This window comes from Marmota marmota, unplaced genomic scaffold, assembly GCF_001458135.2.
Source record: "Marmota marmota marmota unplaced genomic scaffold, marMar, whole genome shotgun sequence".
Lineage (NCBI taxonomy): Eukaryota > Metazoa > Chordata > Mammalia > Rodentia > Sciuridae > Marmota > Marmota marmota.
In genome coordinates, this window is record NW_026000211.1 from 35799216 (window position 1) to 35818716 (window position 19501).

The window sequence follows — 19501 nt, forward strand, 5'->3', positions numbered from 1 at the left end:
CTTGAAATTTATTTTATTCTGTTTTTACAGGTCCTCTCTCTGGTGGAAATTCTTCCTTGACATTGTACTTCTTTTAAATAAGCAAAGTGATTCATGACAGACCAAATGTCATTTTTAGGTTAACTCTGGGAAATGAATTTTATATATGTGTGTGATTATCATCCAGATATGAGTGAAATGTATTTACTCCTAAGTTGATCACACATAGAACTTGATGTCAATCTTATGTCATTTCTATTTTAATTTTTGTATTGAAATATACAGTGGAAGGGATGTGTATGTGTGTATGTGTCTGTGCACGCACACACACATGTACGTGTACTTGGGTTTACTACACTTAAAAATATTTTTCTACTTTATATGGGAGAGTTATGAAATAAGATCCAAGCATGACAGGGCAAATTTAAAACTAAGAATAAGTGTGAAAAATGGAGATACAGAATCCTCAACCTTTAGCCTCTATGGCCTCTTATTGATTGCTGAGCTGATTATCATGGGAAGACTGAGAAGGATCAAGTCAGTCAGCATAGGTCATGTTTTGATCTCACAAACAGAAGTTTTAGTTTAGAGTGTTGTTTGCAAAAAGACCTTGGTGTAACTTCTTCAATTATGTATAAAACTTTTATTACTGTTTAGAAGCATAACTAAATTGTTAATTTTCATTCATTTGTCTGAAATATGTGTTATGTGGTGAAGATATAAACACTAGCAAACGAACATTGCTTATCTTAGGGAGTACTAACAGTAAAATAAATTAACTGAAGAGTACCAGATGTGTATAATACTCTATTCAGGAATATAAATTTCATCCCAATATTCCATATTTTGCTGGTTGTCAATAAAGACATATGAAACAAACAATGTACAGAAGTTCTTTGATTCTCTCTGAGGGACTAGAACATGTTCATTCTTAGGAAAGGTGCACATGGCATTTTGCTGTGTAGCAAATGTGAAAAGCACACTCCAGGCTAAGATAAGAATAGTACTTGCTCTCAAAGACTTCTACTACAGTACTGAGTCTTTAATACAAACTAAAAAATTTACTACTATTTTGTGTAAATATATATGAGCATATTTACTGAATATAATAAGCACTTAATCTATTTTAGCAAATGTTGGGAATGAATTTCTTCAAGTGTCAATCCTTTGGTTTTCTGATCCTAATATCTAATTTAGGGTAAAATTTTTAGTATAAATTATATAAATGTGAAAGATAATGTATTTTATCATATCATGTAAGGCAAGCACAAGAATTAAAGAAATTTATATATTCAGATGTGTCAAATTACTGTATATAAGAAGTAGAAAAATGCCTATTAAATAGATAATTCACGTTCTGGGCATAGGTGAATCAGTCAAAATGTATTATAGTTTCTGTCCATAATTAAGAAATGTTGCTATCAGAATGCACATTAATTGTAAAAAGAAATCAAAACCCCAAACACATATTTGTAACTTTTTCTGAAGATTGTAAAAGTTTCATATTTATTTCACTTTAAATGACTCTTACAGTTTTTGTGTTTTATCTTTTTCAAGAAAGCCTTAAATTATGATTAAATAGTTTTGGAATAACTAAAAATATACTTGAAAACAGTTACCAAAGTTTCAATGATTTTATGTTTGAGCTGAAATATGATTGTTCTGACAGCTTTTATTTTGACATTTTGAACATTATTTAAAATTTTACTCATTTAAAATTTAACTGTCAAAATTTAAATTCAAAACACAATATCTGTGGTTTGAATCTGAAATGTCCCCCAAAGGCTCATGTGTTGAAGGCTTTGTCCCCAGTAGAAACTATGTTCATAAGTAGGGATTTAGAGTAATAATTAGATAATGAAGGATCTCAACTCATTGGTGGATTAATACATGGAGGAATTTGTACTTGAATGGATTATTGGGAGATAGTAGAAAGTGTATGGCATAGAAACCATTTGGAGGATGTGGGCTCCTGTTGGAATGCGCTTGGGATTAATCTTATCCCTGGCCTCCTCTTCTTTCTCCTTCTCCTGTCTGCCATGGGCTTAAGGTGAAGCCCAAATCAATGGAACTAGCTGACCATGAACTGAAACCTCTGAATCTAGTGTCAAAATAAAACTTTTCATCTCAAATTGATTTTATCAGGTATTTTGTCACAGCAATGAAAAGCTATCATCACTTTCATTACTATACCTAAACAAATGTATGGGATATGGCTTTAATAAACACATTAAGAAATAACTAACTGCAGAGGAAAGGAAATTAAAGGAAAAAAAGATGGTAGAAAAGGGTATTAAAAGAAATTTCCCAGATTATACATCTTAAATTGTTAAGTTTTATAACTAGGGAAATTTTTTGTTATTTTTGCTGTTGTTTGTTTATTTTACAATTTCTCCTACCATACTAATCAATATAAATACAAGATAGCCGGAAAAAAAAAAACTTATCTTTGATTCTTAATTTTCCTAAAATTTTAATTATCAGCAACGTGCTATAAGTTCATACAACTACTGATTTTTTTATTGCTGTGAAGCATTTACTGATTTAATTCTTCATTCTATCTGTGAGATAGTTACCTTTTAATCATTTTTACATTATTTTGTCATTATCAGTAATAAATTTGCTGTACACATTCAAATGTATTAGCTGCCTTTAGTTTCCTTTACTAAATTTCCAGTGCTACATCAATAAGAATTCATAAATGAATAAACCTCATTAAGATAATATTCTGATGACTGGTAGAAATCAATTGTTTCAATCTGTACTTCAGAAGAAAGTTGTTTGGGATAATATAATTGTTATGCTTTTGATTTTATTATGAAGTAATGTTTGAATGAATGTTTGAATGGTATTGAATATTATACAATTGTGTTTTCTCAAATAGAACGTATTTTATATCCATTATCTATTTCCTAAGAAGCATAAAGCTTATTCAACTGTATCTGTTTATGTTTCTTAGATTAAATGCACTTTTTTTTTTTAGAATATGTTTAATTATACTTATGCTTCAATGTGGTCACAATTTGTTCATTTGGAAAGAAGAAGGCAGAAACTCTTTTTGTAACAAAGTTAATTTAGTAGTTGGAGATAAATTAATCTTGAATGCATTGTGGTTTTTAACTAACTTCAGTTAGTACTAATCATGAGGTTTAAATATATTTCCCTGTGATTGTGAAGGTAACCTTGAATGTAACATAGTTAATTATCTGATGTAAATTACATATGTGTGCTTATTGTCCTTTCTTTTTTTGGTACCAGAAATTCAGCCCAGGGATACTTAACTACTGAGTCACAGCCCCATATTTTATTTAGATACAGGGTCTCACTGAGTTGCTTAGGACCTTGTTAAGTTTCTGAGGCTGGCTTTGAACTTGAGATCCTCCTGCCTCAGCCTCCCAAACCACTGGGATTACAGGCATGTGCCTGTAACTCTTCCTCTTTTCTTTTTTCTTTTATTTTTTCTTATTTGTTTTTTTACTTATATTCTCATGTATAATTTTATGGATAGTATATTAATTTTACTAATCTAAGGAGTTTTTAGAATTATAGCCATCTTTCTTTTTTAAAAAAAATTATGTATAAAGACATTCATGGTTATACATTTATGTTAAAAGAAAAATGTGAATGATTATGTCTACTTCTCAAATTTTGAATTTTATTCTAGCCAGGTGGTAGATATTTGATATTAAAATAGTTCCTGGCACAATATCACAACATTCTTTTGGAATAAAAAAATATAGGACCAAGTCCTTCCTTAATGGTAAGAGTTCAATATAGAATTTCTTTTTATAGGTAGCCTGTGAGTTCAAGATAACTCATATTACTGAGCTCTGGTTTAATTTCTATAATCCAAAGAACTGACAAACATTTTCATACTATAAACTGTTTTTGAATTCTGAGCCCTTTTTCTTCTTGCCAATTGAAGCCCATTTTCATTGTAGACTCTAACATCTCTCCATGTATTCTCAAGTTTTCTATAATGACTTTACTCACAGTAGATATTATTAATCTTTCTTTCTAAATTCTCAGCTACCGATTCAATCATTTTGAACATACCGTAATATTCAGTTGCATTTGACTGTCTGAAAGAAAATTATTTTCTAGATTTTCAGTTGTCTTGAGCCATCCATAGGCTATGTGTGTGAGCTATGAGCATTTGTGCATTTGAGGGGACTGATCTGGTGTTGCACACTGATTGGGCTGTGCCAAACAAATGTGCCTTTCCTCTTGCATCGCCTGTAATCTCACACAGCACTTAAGATGGATGTGACTTGCCAAGATGTCAATCAATCTGCTGACCACAAGGCATCACCAAGCAAGACTCCACCTTTCAAAACCCTACCCCTTGCCTTATTTGGGTGAAATATTCTATTAAATGTCTTCTCCCCAATAAATAGTGGGGAGGGGGTCTGCATGCTCGCTATCTTGCTCTTTCCAGCACTGCCCAGTGTGGAGCTGACCCTTGGGGTCACCAAACTGTCCTGCTTCATTCTTACAAACTCATGTTCCTGTGCTACTTAGTTTCATCGCTATTTTCATAGTTGTTGATACAGCCTGCTTCTTTGAACCCAGCTAGTCTCACCAGCCTGGCTAGCTGGCAATTATTTCTAGTATTTCTTTATTATGTTTGACATAGCTATAATATATTCCTATTTCTACAATTAATTTTGATAAATGCCTTTATTCCAAATTTAATGAAATATTGTATAGTAAGAAAAACACCCATACTATTAATAGGCACTCATAATATATAATATAGCTTTTTAATAGCCATGTGGAAAATTTACACTGGCTTTTTGTTTACAGCTATAAATAAATACAATTATGTGTAATAGCACTGGTTATAAAGAGATGGAATTCAATCAAATACCATTATCCTATTAGCATTGGTAATGTTTGAGGAAGCTGTGTGAACCTTATTAAATTCTCAAAGTTCTTGTGGTTTCATGGTCATGAAAATGGTAATCAAAATGATGGAAATCTTATAATGATAATAGCAGACTCATTTATGTTATTTAAATTTTAAACAAAACATAATAATGCATTTTATAATCAAGGTAAATAAATGCAAGGAATATATATTTTTAAGATACAGATTTGCATAATTGTCTTCTTTTTATCTCTGTCTCTCTAAATTCTACTTTTAACCCATCAACATATTAACCAGATGCTTTCCATACAAGTAGATTTCACTCTCCATCTCTCTAGTACACTTTAATCTTTTTCAGACTAACAATAAAATTCTCAATTTACTATAAATAGTACATATTTTCACTACTCTTTCATTCTCTCTCTACTTCAGGCACACTGTTTTTATTACTGTTTCTTTAATAGGAAAGATTTAGCTCTACCTCAAGATCTTTGATTTTTCAATTTGCTTTTCTTGAATGATCTTTGCTTACAATGACTGCTCTTCCCACATGGTCCCAATATCATAACGTGATTTCCTTTGTTCAAGTTGTTAATAATTCATACATGTGTAAGTACCTGGGAAAAGATAGTCATTATGATTTATTTTGGCATATTTTAATTATAATTATTGTTATAACAATTCATATATTCTGTTTCTTCCTTGGAGAGAATCATGGAAGAATCTTTCCTCTTATGCTATATAATTTTACTTCAAATCCACCCCACCCCCCCTCGCCAAATTGGATGTGGGTTGTTTGAAATTTTGAAAACATTCTGCCTTATGATGAAGTATTGTCTGTCCACATTTGTCCATTATCTTAAAGTATAAGATAAAGAGTAAGCACACATAGGCATTTAACAAAATGAAAGAAAAATACCTGGATGGAGAATGCAATTTTAAATATTTATTTACACAGTGCTTAGTTATGAAATATAATAAAATGTTTTAACTATAAAATGCATTATGTTTTTCATTTAAAAATTAAATATCAAAAAAGAAAGCTACTATAAAGATTATGCATCAAGAGGACTGTGGATAATAAAGAAATAGGTTTCTCAGGGAACCCATAAGTGATACATGTTCCAAATGCCATTTTTGAAGGATAAGAGGGAAATAGCAGTTGAGAGAGTAATTAAAACTTTCAGTATACAAAATTTATAGTCTACTTATATTCAGAGTACAGGAATTGAACTTCTATATTCCTACAAAGCACATAAATATTTTGTTGGTGAATTTTAAATATTCCCAGAGTAAATGACTCTAGCGTTTCGGTATTTTATAGTTAGTTAACTTAAAATAGTTTATTGGTTGATAAGGATCACCAAGTTTCTAAACTCCCAATTGCTTTTTCTATTGTTTTATTATTACATATAAACAGTTAATGTATGACCACCAGATACTTGAAGAAAGTATGGTAGCTTTGTTTTCAGATAGTATGTCTTCTATGTCCACACAAGTCAACTGTCCAGAAGACAACTTTCATTGTATTTTATTTTCATGACCTTTTGTATTTCATGGAAAGAGGAAAGAGTGATTCCCTCAATTGGACACAGTGATTGTAAAGTTAGTTCCTTTCAGTGAACTTTATATATGTCTTAATGTTCAATAGACATGAAAAATAATATTAACCCATGCAAAATCTAAATTAAAGACTAAAGGGGGTTCTTTTTTACCAGTTGGAAAAAATTATGATTGAAAATAACATAAGTTTAGAATGAGGTTGAACAGTGGAATCAGGATGCATGTGAGTTTCTCTAGATGCTTATGTTCTCAGACAAAAAGCATTGGGTATGAGGAAAGAGATAAGTTTCATCCTTAAAAAAAAAAAAATGCTTTCAAGGTAGAGAACCCTTACTAGGTGACTTGACTTGAAGAATTTGGAAAACATTGCACAGAGATTCAAAGATATTCCCTATATGAGAGCCAACTATTGATGACTCTCCAAATAATGAGGCTCATCCAAAAACCACACAAGCATCCCATAAGAGAGAGTGCCAATCTGATAATATGGGTGCCAGATAAACACAGTAGTAGCAAGACCTTTCCTAATGCTCATCAATTTACTCTATTCTGATTGAGAAGTCCCCCTTACCTCTATTGTGAAGAATTCTTAACACCAGTTGGTGAGAATAAGTTAGGAGAGATATGACACCCATTACAAGTTTCTCGGCCTAAAGAGAGGACAGTCCAGGAGAGGGAAGGATTTTTAAATATGTTGATATTTAGCTTTTGATATTATATTGAATTGAAAAACACTTTTACATTCAAAAACGTTGTCATTCACATTTCCCATTGAATCTAATTCCAAGTGAATCAGAAAACTGTGAATTTGCAAAAAAATGTTATCTTGGGGCAGGTTTATATAATAGTAACTTGGAGTGAGAAGGTTTGGTGTCTATCTGCACTCAGCTACTTCTACCTAGTTAAGTATTTGCTAATTACAGCCACATGTGACTTCTCAGTTGCTGCATTACAGTTCTAAATTCCTGGAATTTTATTGTATGTACTTTGTCCCAACTGTTTTAATTGGCATTATTGTTATAAAGAAAATGTGGCCACTGGGACTTATAACTTTACTTAGGTATCAAAGAAAAGACATGGCTTAAATACATTCAGTACCTTTTTATTATCAGAAAATACTTTTACATTATAAGTTAAATTTACAACTAAAAATCTTATAAACAACATTATTCTACTGTTATTTAATATTTAAAAAATAAGAAGTTTATTTAATATTTTATTACCTTTTTCTACATTTTTATTATTTTGGGTTCTATATTTTAAAAAGGTATTATACTGGTAGGAAATGATTAAAATTATTATTTCAAATTAAAATTTAAGTGTTTTTTTTTCAAAAATGGAAAACAAGTTTAATGTTATATGACAAAATATTTGCTTTTTGATAAATTCTCCATTAAATCCTCTCTTTTGACTTCAGATAATCATCATTTAGATTAGTTTTATATTTTAATACTTATTATATGCATGGGAAATTAGAGTGGCTAAATAATATATCCAAAGTCACATACTTAGTATCTTTACACCATTTGACATTGTTTCCTCAGGCGTTCTATTCTTTTATAATTCACCAAACATAACTTGGTCTGTGCAGATGTGCCAAACAATCTTAGCAAACAAGGAGACCTCATTTATCTAGTGCACTACAAGCAGGATTTTTCTCCGCTCATACCAGCTCCTCCTATAAATCACCACCCAAGGATTCTTGGCAGTCTTTTCTTAAAAAGAAAAGGTTCCAGTGTTTAATAGAAATGAAGCACCCATGTAGAACTATGAAGAGCCAAATCAACACTTCTGAGCCCAAATATCTTTTCCCAAAGGGATACCTAAGTTCATATCTACTAAATAGAAAGCTACACTTGTATTTTGCAACTATTACAGACAAGTGTCACTATGTAATAGAATTTTGACTTGTAGAGTGCCTAATTGTTTCTTTTCCTCACCATTCTTAGCTAATGGAAAAAAAATAACTTCACATTTAAAATTAAAAGCCATAAGCAAAATTAGAAAGCAAGGGAAAAAAAGGAAATTTTATTTTCAAGCCTAAATTAACATGTGTTTTTATTTCAATCACCTGAAATTTCAGAAGCAAAAATTAGATCAATTGTATTAAATCTTTCAGGATGAATTAGTAAAATATCTTTCATATAATTTTAACTTTAAATTTACTTTTCCTGAATCCCATAGCATCTTTCAATATATTGCTCTCATGACTTGAAAAGGCTCTCAAGAGGATCATGGCACATAAATTTAGTGCTTTATACTGTTTAGGAAATTTAGTTCTGCCTGTGAATCTTTAAATTTATCTTCTAGGAAGGGGAAATTTGTCTCTAAAAGAATTTGCCTCTGAAGAATTTGGCATTTTTTTTTTATTGATGGCTCAATTAATATAAATTCATTGCCACTAAAATGAGTAAGAATGACCTTCAAGGATTCTTTTGCTATCACCTGTTTTAAAAGAATAAAAAATATTTTTTTTCAATTTTTTAAATTATATTCACCAATAACCCCTATCTAATTGAAATCTCTGTTTATTATTTAATGATTCAGTGTATATTTCAAAATACCCAAATGTGTGATACCAAAGACACTCTTAGATGTTGTATCTCTGTGAAATGGAAAAAAAGAAGAAAATAAAAAGAAAGTTCTGGATCACAATTTATCTCTCATTATATTAGAATATCCAATTAAAAAAAAATTTCCAAAAATTATTCAATCATCTCTTGTCTTCACTACTTCCTACATCTTCCTTTCCTTGCACCAACACATTACAATGATTTACAAAAAGTGATTAACACAGTTCAGAGATTACCTTGCTTCTAGCTTATTTGCCCCATACTTTTTTGGGACCTTAAAATTATTTAATTTAAACATTCCAAAGATACCCTTGTCTGTTTTTTACTCTTTTCTATTTACTTCAATTGTACCTACACAGCTGTTTAAAAATTTATCTTTCAGAAAATGGGTAAAATTTTATTTTTGGTAAAAATAACAAGGCTTCCAATTGCATACAAATTAATATTGGACACCCAGACCTCATAAATTCACCAATAAAATAATACAATAAGATTTAAATGGAAAATTATTTTTTACATATTTTCTATTATGTTACACATTGTCAATATAAAAACATCTATATTTCTGAAAAATTTAGTGTGCATATATATGTAGGTTTGTGCCTAGTAGCTGTGTGTATTCATTCACACAATTTTCCCCATGAGTATATCTCTGAGGTAACTTCTAAGACCCTCACAGTTACCAAAATCCACAGAATTCTAAGTTTCTTACATAAAATGGAGTAGTATTATATTTAATCTCTGCATATTCATCAATATACATTAAATTATCGCTAGACAAATATCTAATGCAAGATTAAAAATAATTTGAATGTGTTCGGTTCAATATAAGGTTTCTTTGTTTTTCCCTCTGCTATAGCACTTAATTAAGGGGATACCAGATGCACAGAGACCATGGGGGATTAAGAAAAAACACACAGAGATGAATATGGAGCATAAAGCTGGAGCCCAGTGGATAAGCCAAGCCTTAGTGAGGCTTGGCAGACTCCAAGCCAGCTCAGCAAGTATATTATATAGGTTTAATCAAAAGGTTATTTGTTGGAAAGTTTCAGCAAAGCAGGCAATTTGAAGGATGCAAGGCTTGTGAGACATTAGAGTCATCTTGTTTTGCTCAGAATTCACTATCCCTGACAGAAGGTGCTGAATTCAAGGTCTCTACTGATAACAGCCAGGATGCCCTCCCTGGCTAGAGTGCCATAGAAACTGGGGCATCCTGCCCTGCACTTTTCATAGTCAACTCCAGTGCAAAGGTAGCCCCAAGAAAGTCAGAGCCATGATTTGATTCCAATCACTGCTCTTCACACTTAACCAAATATTTTCAACCTGTGATGGGTGATTGGTTGAATCTGTAGATGCAGAATGCAATCATATGAAATGCTGACTTTAATCTCCTTCTTTCAGTAATTTTTTCCCTTACAAAAGTACTTACTTACATTGGAACTCTTATATTTTAATTACATTCTGCCACCCATCAATCTTGCTGAAAAACATCTTAATCACACAACTTTTCTACTTTGTGAGATGTTAGTGAGAGTGATATACTGAAGAAGGGCTAGGGAATGAGTTTAGGAGTAATGATGGAGCTTCTCATTACAAATGATTTTTAATAATCCACCTCAATTCAAAGTCTTTGACAACCATCATTCTTCTGTTTCTGTTTTCTATACTTTAGGTACAAAACGGAGACATTTTCTGAAATAATTGTAAGCCACTAATTGAGGCAGGAATATCAGAAAGAACATTCAACCTCTGTTTTTTGGGGATTGGCTTATTTCACTTAGCATGATAGTCTCCATAGGTTAGTTATTGTGAATTGAGCTGCTATACACATTGATGTGGGTTCATCACTGCAGTAGGCTGTTTAACTCCTTTGGACATATACCTAGGAGTGGTATAACTTGGTCAAGTGGTGGTTCCATTCCTAGTTTTTTGAGGATATTCCATACTGCTTTCCAGAGTGGTTGCACCAATTTGCAGTCCCATCAGCAATGTGAGTATACCCTTGTCCACATATTATTGCCAATATTTATTGTTGCTAGTATTCTTGATTGTTGCCATTCTGGATGGAATGACATGAAATCTGTGTAGTTTTAGTTTGCACTGATGACCAGTTTCTTGAAGATGGAAAAATTGTCTTTTCCATTAAAGTACACAAAATACTAACAAAATATTTTAAATCTGAATCATAATTTTGCTTAAGATTTAACAATTTATATACCTTGCTAGACACTATTTTCTTCAGGGAAAATTTGACTTCATTTGTCATTGTCAGTTTAAAATATTTTCAGTCTTAAATTCTGTATTACAATTTTATACACTTCTTGAAGCTATTAATTGTGAATCATGTATTCATACTTCTTTTACATTGATCAATTAAAAAAACAATAGGCAAACTAGACCTATTAATCTGTAGTAGTTGTACTATCTCTAGTACTATGATTGAAATTGAATGTGTTTCACAAAATCTTCTTAGCCATATTTTTAAACATAAAAGAAAGATCAGGGTTTCTCAGGCACTCAATAATAAAATTGTATCTTGAAATAATGAATTTTATAACTATCAACAACTTATGCCATCCTAGAACTTTAAAATAAAAAGTACGTATATATCAAAAATTGATAATTAATAAAATGAAATATGATTTAAAATGTTTGGAGGCATTTTAATAGATTCTATGGAGAAAATGTATTAGAAGCCCAGCTGTGTTTTCTGAAAAGGCATTTATTTTAATTTAAATTCAATCTATTTTTATTTTAATGAGAGTGCCAGTGGCTATTTTATGAACAGTTGCTTAGATTCAAATTACAATGTAACTTTCTAATTAAAAAGTTTAATTTCTTTTTAACTGTAATAAAAATAATTACATTGTGTGAGCTCTTCAAACAATGCTTAGTTGTTCTCTACACATTCATTACTTGCTGAATTCTCATTTTGAGAAAAATCCTTGATTATGTAGATTCCATAATACATAGATTTCTACATTAAATGATATTTATTAATTTTTGTAAATCCATACAATATTGTTCTCAGTATTTTATATTCTTTTCCTACATAAGACAGCTAAGGAAAGTGGTATATATCAATTTATTCACATGATTTTTGGTAACACCATACGCTGTTATTTCTAGAAAGTTTTTTAAGTATTTTTAAACCTTTCTTTTTAAAGTTGTTTTTATTTTTGTAATGAATATAAATAAGGTCCTGATAGAAAAATCACCCCTGTATAAGGATCACATTTAGTACTACTAATATAATATAATTTATCATAGTCCAAATGGCATAAAATAAAATTTGAAAAAAAAAATAGATAGATAGATAAAATTTTCCCTCTGCCTCGTGAGTAGTATATTTTTTTTTACTATTTTTGAAATCCTTAGTATTCTCCCTTTAACAACAAAGTATACTCTTTATTTAGCAATTAAGTTATATTAATAACATTTTACTACTTTTATACAACAATTGTAGTTGGCTATGAACTAGACTATTAAATGCTTTTGGGTAGAGCATGTTGGAAAAGAAGCAAGAATTGAGGCTGATCAATTTGTGTGTGGCAGAGACCTGAGTATTGATAATGGGGAAATGTTTAGGTCCAGAGAATGAAGATTGTATTCATTATGTGAAAACAGAGGTAATTGGTAGTTTTGACATAAAGTAAGTATTTGTAAAATTCAGACCAATGTAAAGAGGTAATGTAACACAGCAACAGTGATCTGGGAATTGATACTATTAGATTTAATCAGATGAACAGTTTTTCTGACATGAATTCATTAACAATTAGTAGCATACATAAGCAGTCTTAATCTGAAACTGCACAATATAGCCCAGGGAATTGAGGGTACTTTTGAAACAGAGATTCAAGTATTAAAAACAGGAGAATCAGTTGATAAGGTCACAAACTCACAGTTAAGGCAGTAACATTTATGGTATTAAGATTAGTCGTAACATGTTGATACCTTACTTCACATATTTATATACAAAGGAATGTGAAGAATACAAAATGTGTTGGAACTGAGCTGCTGCTCCTCCCCAAGGGTAAAAAGTCTCAGTTGTGTGATGTGGGGCATTTTTTTTTCTGGGAAAATTCTGCATTTTTTTCTGAACAGTGTCAGATAGTTTTATCCAGTTTTTATTTGGACTTTTAATTTCCCCTGATAAACTTTTTTTTTTGCTATGTACTAATTTTACTTACACATCATTTTCAAAAATATTGTCTCTACATTGTCTTGACCATGGAGAATAAACGATATTACTAAAATAATATCTCTTCACATTAGAATAATCTAGTTATAGTATATTCACATAGAATATGTAAATAACATATATATATATATATATATATATATATATATATATATATCATAAATAAGAGCAAATAAAATGCACATATAAATATAAATGCTTCTTTTATGTAAAATGGAACATGTTGCACATACTTTTTAAGTATTTTGTTTCTTTCTCTAAGAAGTTTAAAATGAAATTCATCTATTCACCAAGAATGAAATTACCAGGTTCTTAAAAGTTTTTAAAAATTTTATTAGTAAGATGTAAAGAACATTTTAATGTTTTGATATAAATAAACTTGACAGTAATTTACACTTTTGTCTAAAAATGAAATGGCCAAAATTTGAGAGACATTTCAATGGACTATTTTGACTTTAAGAGAATGCTCAGCACATAAAATATAAGCACACTAATTTTTTTTTTTTTGGCTATTGTCACCTTGAATCCATTTAAATGTTATTTATATGTGGCAGCACAGTGTTTTAAACTTGCTATTAAAAAGTAAAATCCCTTAACTTTTCCCTTAACTATTATGGATCACCCTCTATACCTGCTTTTAGCAGATATCTACTTTTCAAAAAGTGAGTATTTGCACATTGGAAGCAATGTGTCACATTTCTGCTCTACTGACTAGCTTTACTTTAAATCTCTTGGATCCCATCATCTTGTGTTATGTCAAATCACACTGGCTTTTCTATGTGACAAAATATACAGTGATGGAAGGTGACAGAAGAAATATAATGCAATATGACACATCAGAAATTTAAAGGGTAAAGAGATTAGCTATTTTGTGTCAAATTAGATAGGGAATGTCAAATCCAAAGTGGATCTGGCAGTTGCTAATGGAGTGAAAGATGCAGTATTCACCCTATCTATGAAACAATGAATTCTGAACTTCATCACAACATGTTTAGCTAACTCAGATATACTGTCTGGAACATCAGAAAGTGTCTTGGAAGATCAAGGGCCTGCAGTGTGCTTCAAGATCATTTTAGGATGACACTATTTAAGTGATGATTTGATTCATATGATTCTTCAATGTTGAAAGCCAAAATTGTCACTGATACATGGATATTCCTATATTTAAGATTATGATTTTTTAAATTATGATTTTCCAAAGCAAAACAGTAATAGAATCGCCTCATATCATGTTATAACTGATGCTTCTGTCAAACAAACAAGATAAAAAAAAGAAAACATTTAAAACTATTTGGCCTGGGAAAAATAATCCTGGTGGTTATGATAATACAGAATGCTGAAAATTTAGTTTACATCTCTTGGTATGTAGATTAACTTACCAAAATTGTAATGATAATGAATTTAACTCCGGAAAAGACTAAAGGAATCATCCATTTCTTCTGTACCTGGGTTTGAATTATTTGGTGACAACTAAAAATTTCTACTTACCAGATTTTGGCCATACTGGATACAATGATCTTCCTTACTTAAGTCAATATACTGTATTATTTTGTATAGAAAGTTGTATTTTTGAAGGTTATTATGTAAAATTCTCTGTATTGTGATATTTTTGCAATAAAAATTGTCAGAAAAATATTTCCTACTGTATAACTGGCATCCTTTTTCAAAGAATAATATTATGAAAAAATTATTACACTTAAGAATGAGTACTTTACCTTATTCATTCTCTAATTTACCTTGTCACTTATGTATTTCTGTATTACCTCAGGATTGTTAAATATAAACAAATGATTCTTAATTTTGACTTTTAATCCTTTTTAAGGGACCTGAAGAAACTAAGGCTCTAGGATTAAGCTGAAGAAAACTCTAAACTCTTTTAACTTTATCTTCCTTCTTGAATTAAACTTGCATAGTTATCTAATATATGAGGAGTTACAAAGCAACATAAATACAAATAACAGATTGATTACTTGAAAATAGCTATTTCTGTTTTCTGGTTTTTGCTATTCTAAATCTGATGTTTTGCTGTTAGTTTCATTTTTTTTATTTTAACAACCAGGGAATTTTTGAAGGAGGAAAGGGATATAAAGAGATCTGAGGAATAAATAACTGCTTTGCGACTCTGTATGCATAATTGTTTTTAAGGCAATTAGGATAATTAATCAAAAATTAATGAAGGGTTGTGAGAATTGGAGTTTAGATAATTAGACTATTCTAATTCTTCATTTTTTTATCTCAGGTTAAAATATCACAATAGAAAAGGAGTATCATTATATTACTAGAACTCTTCCCATTACTTGCGGTCTGTTTGAATGCTTTACAGAGTCATTTATGAAGCAAAATTCAATTTAAAAAAAGATAAAAAAAAACTCTCATGCAAAGTGTCAAATTTAAACATTACCATAAAACATGTAAATATCTTCAATTTGAGATTTCATTCATAGCAGTATTAAATAAATTTTTATTTATTTATTTTGTAGTGCCAAGGATTGAACTCAGGGCCTTGTGCATGTAATGCAAGCACTCTACCAACTGAGCTATATCCCCAGCCCTCAAATAAATTTTGTCAACTATAAAATGTGCAATGCAAACAACTCATTCTGAACCTTGGAGATTATTAATGTATTTTTAATGTATATGGAAAGTACTAAAAATCACTCTGTTCCATTTTGCCTATGTCTTTTGCAACCTCAAGTTATATTGAAATAGTATTTTACACTTATAAAATTTTTCTGAGTTTTCAACTACTGATATAGTGTTTTGATATAGTTCAACAACTCATTATGTTAAGATGTAAATAAATTTTGCATTCATTATTGTTTTGTCCAAGATATTAAATAAAATGAAATCTAGTCTCTGGACCAAGTACTCTTATATTAAACTATTTATGAGTGTTCAGTTAAAAAAAAAAAAAAAGCAAATTTTCTTGGTAAAGTCCCATTCTCTTCCAACAGGACTTAGAAAAATCCTGGTATATGTTCTTCCAAGATAGAAATGTATCCTTGTGTGTGTAGGGTGTGTGTGTGTGTGTGTGTGTGTTGTTACTGGAGACTGAACCAAGGGCCTTGTAAATGCTAGCCAAGTACTCTACCACTGAGCTACACACACAGATCAACAAGCAAACATACTTTAACATCTATACCCAGGTTATTAAATTGCAGATAGACTTACTCAAAGGTTACTTGTGAAGGATGAGCATACAAACTATGCCATATTAACTCACAGGACACCCTGGAGGCTTGCTTGATTGCTGTGCCTCATTGATACAGTGAAATACCCATACAATCTTTCTACTTAGAAGATACATTTATGCTTTTTTTATCTTGTGATTTTACCACTCTGTCAGGACCACTTTATCATTTACAAATCAGAAGAGAGAAAATTTGAGTATTGTATACATTCTTTGTGTATCCATAAATTAGAGGAAAAGGACAAGTTTTAGAGTGCAAATGTACTTCTTAAAATGTACCTCTGACACAGAAAAGCTACGTGTTAATTACTTTAAAACTCCTTTGGTTAAAATTTTCAGAAGATCATACCACAAAGAAGAGAATTTAGGAATAAAAAAATCTGACTTGGAACATATGAGTTCACATCCATTATAAAAAGTTATAATTTGGATCTGAAATATTTCCCAAAAGTATATATGTTGCAAGCTTGGTCCCAATGCTGTGACGAACAGAGGTGGAACTTTTGAGAAGTGATTGGATCATGAAGACTCTCATCTCATCAATGGATTGATTAATTTATGGATGGATTCATAAATGAATGGGAGGTGATGGAAACTGTTAGAGTTGGGACCAGGCCCAAAGCAATGAAGTCATCCAACCATGGATGAAACCTTTGAAAATGTTAGCTAAAATATATCTTCCCTCTTCTAAGTTGATTTTCTTAAGTACTTTGTTACAGCAATGCAAAACCAACAAAATGCAGCATTACTTTGAAACTCACCAATACTATTTAACAAATGCTAAATTATAGAATTTGATAATTATATTTTCAATGCTTAAATAATCATCTATAGTATGTTTATCTCTTATACAATACACTACAAGAATATAAATTTATAATTAGAATAATTCAGATCAAATACATGAGCCTGGGATAGAGGTTTAAAAGTTGTATGCATACAAATTCCACACTGTTTATATAGAAGTACTTTTAATGCAAATCATATCAGACAGACATCATGACAAACATAATATTTACATAAAATCTGCTTTTTAGCTAAATCTGTTAAAATATACTGGAGTTATTCAACATAAAAATCATATTTACTTTCTGATTTTCAAACATCATAATATAAGTGGGAAAGGCAATTATTGGCATGAAAGAATCAAAGGATGCTTTTCTTTTTATTTGGAGATAAAGGAAGATTTGTATTATAAATACCATGGAAAAAAACCCACAAATGAAACAAACAAAACTGAAAACTCTCTCTATTTTCTAGGGAAGTATAAAAGAAAGGATTTTCTCAGCCAGAATTCTATTTATAACACAATTGACAAACTCATGGGACCTCTTTTAATGCCACCACATTTTTATTTTCTACACAGAGAATTAAAATTTAAACTCACAGCCATGCCTGAAATTTAATTTTGTTTACAATAAAAATCTTTAACTGAAATAGTGTGTTCTTCCAAGTATATCACTTCGGTTCGACTCAAATTATACACTAGTTGAAAAAATTGTCTTTCAAATGTTTTATAAGACACTGGATTTGATTGTTGTTCAACAGATAGTATATAATCATGTGACGCTTTTTTTTTTTTTTTAAGAGAGAGAGATCTTTGTTTGTATGTGGTGCTGAGGATTCAACCTGAACCGCACGAATCCTAGAAGAGCGCGCTACCACTTGAGCCACATCCCCGGCCCTTATGTGACTCTCTTAAAATCTTTTGAGTCAAACTCAAGGATGGGTGTTTATAATGTTTCTTCACAGGTATGTCATATACAGGACATTATTCTGCCTAGCCAAGAGTTCCAAATATTAACCACAAATTTCTGAACTATGTTAACAATGATGTTTAAAGTAATTTAAAAATTAAGGAAGACCATTGAAAAGCTTTATTTTATAGAACTAAAAGAGAGGAAATATCATAAAACAGGTTGTAAACCAAAAAAAGCACACCTTAGCACAATGGGAATTACTAGTGCTCCCTGGGATAAAAGAAGGAAGATATATTTCTATAATTCTATAATTCTTCCAAATCAACTTTTTATCTAGTAATTGAAAAAAAAAAGATGTTGAGAATAAATCCTTTACAAAATGCCAACTTTTATTTTTAGAAAAAAAGGGAAGGGTTAAAATGAAATCCATTTCCATTAGAGTTACATTTTAGTTCACAATATATTTTCATACATTGAAAAACTGTATGTTTTAATATAAGAAAAATAGGTATATATATTTAGGAGATCATTTAAGGACATTGTAATTATTATAGCAGTATTTGATATTTCTCATCCATCTGAAGTTATGACAATCTCAGAATAAAAATAAATATGTGGATACAAATTTGGTTTAAGTTTGCTTTGAAAAGAATCTGAAAGTATATTTTGTGTGTTATCTAAAATTTACAATGACAGCATCTGCTATTTATTCATTATCAGACTATTTCAACTTGCTTTGAAAAGGTTCTTGAACAGCCTTTTTATACCATCTGCCAGAGAGATGAGAATGTTTGCCTACAAAATTATCATTTTATGCACTCATTACAAAGTGGATAGTATGTCACCCTTATCACTTGCATGAGGACATAAGCGGCTGTTAAACTAGACTATGTTGCAAATATATGTAATTTACATAATGTGATAAAGTATAATATTTAAGATACACAAGGCTAAAATGGATTTTAAATCATTTTAATTTTCCATTATTTTGGCCAGTGTCGTAATCCTAAAGGGCTTGGAGCCCTTGAAATTGATTTTGATTATAATCATTATGCTTTTACAATGAAAAGTGACTTTGTATGGGAGCACACCATCCATCGTAACTGTAAATGTAATTCCAATGGACTAGGACATAGCAATACTAATTCAATCAAGTAGATATTTAAAAATATATTATAAGCATTTATAGCTGCCAACTGAAAATATACTAATGGATTTTCTGTTTCCATTGTCTAAATCACGTTTATAAGGCTATGGTGAAGATACAAAATTGGTAATTTCTGAGCAATTATTTATTTTAGGAAACCAGTAAATCAATTAAGCTACCTGACACTCTATCATCTGATGAAAAATTTATAAGCTTGTTTGTCATAAAAATAAAAAGATATTTTCAAAGATGCCACAGCCTTTCTTAAAGAGCTAATA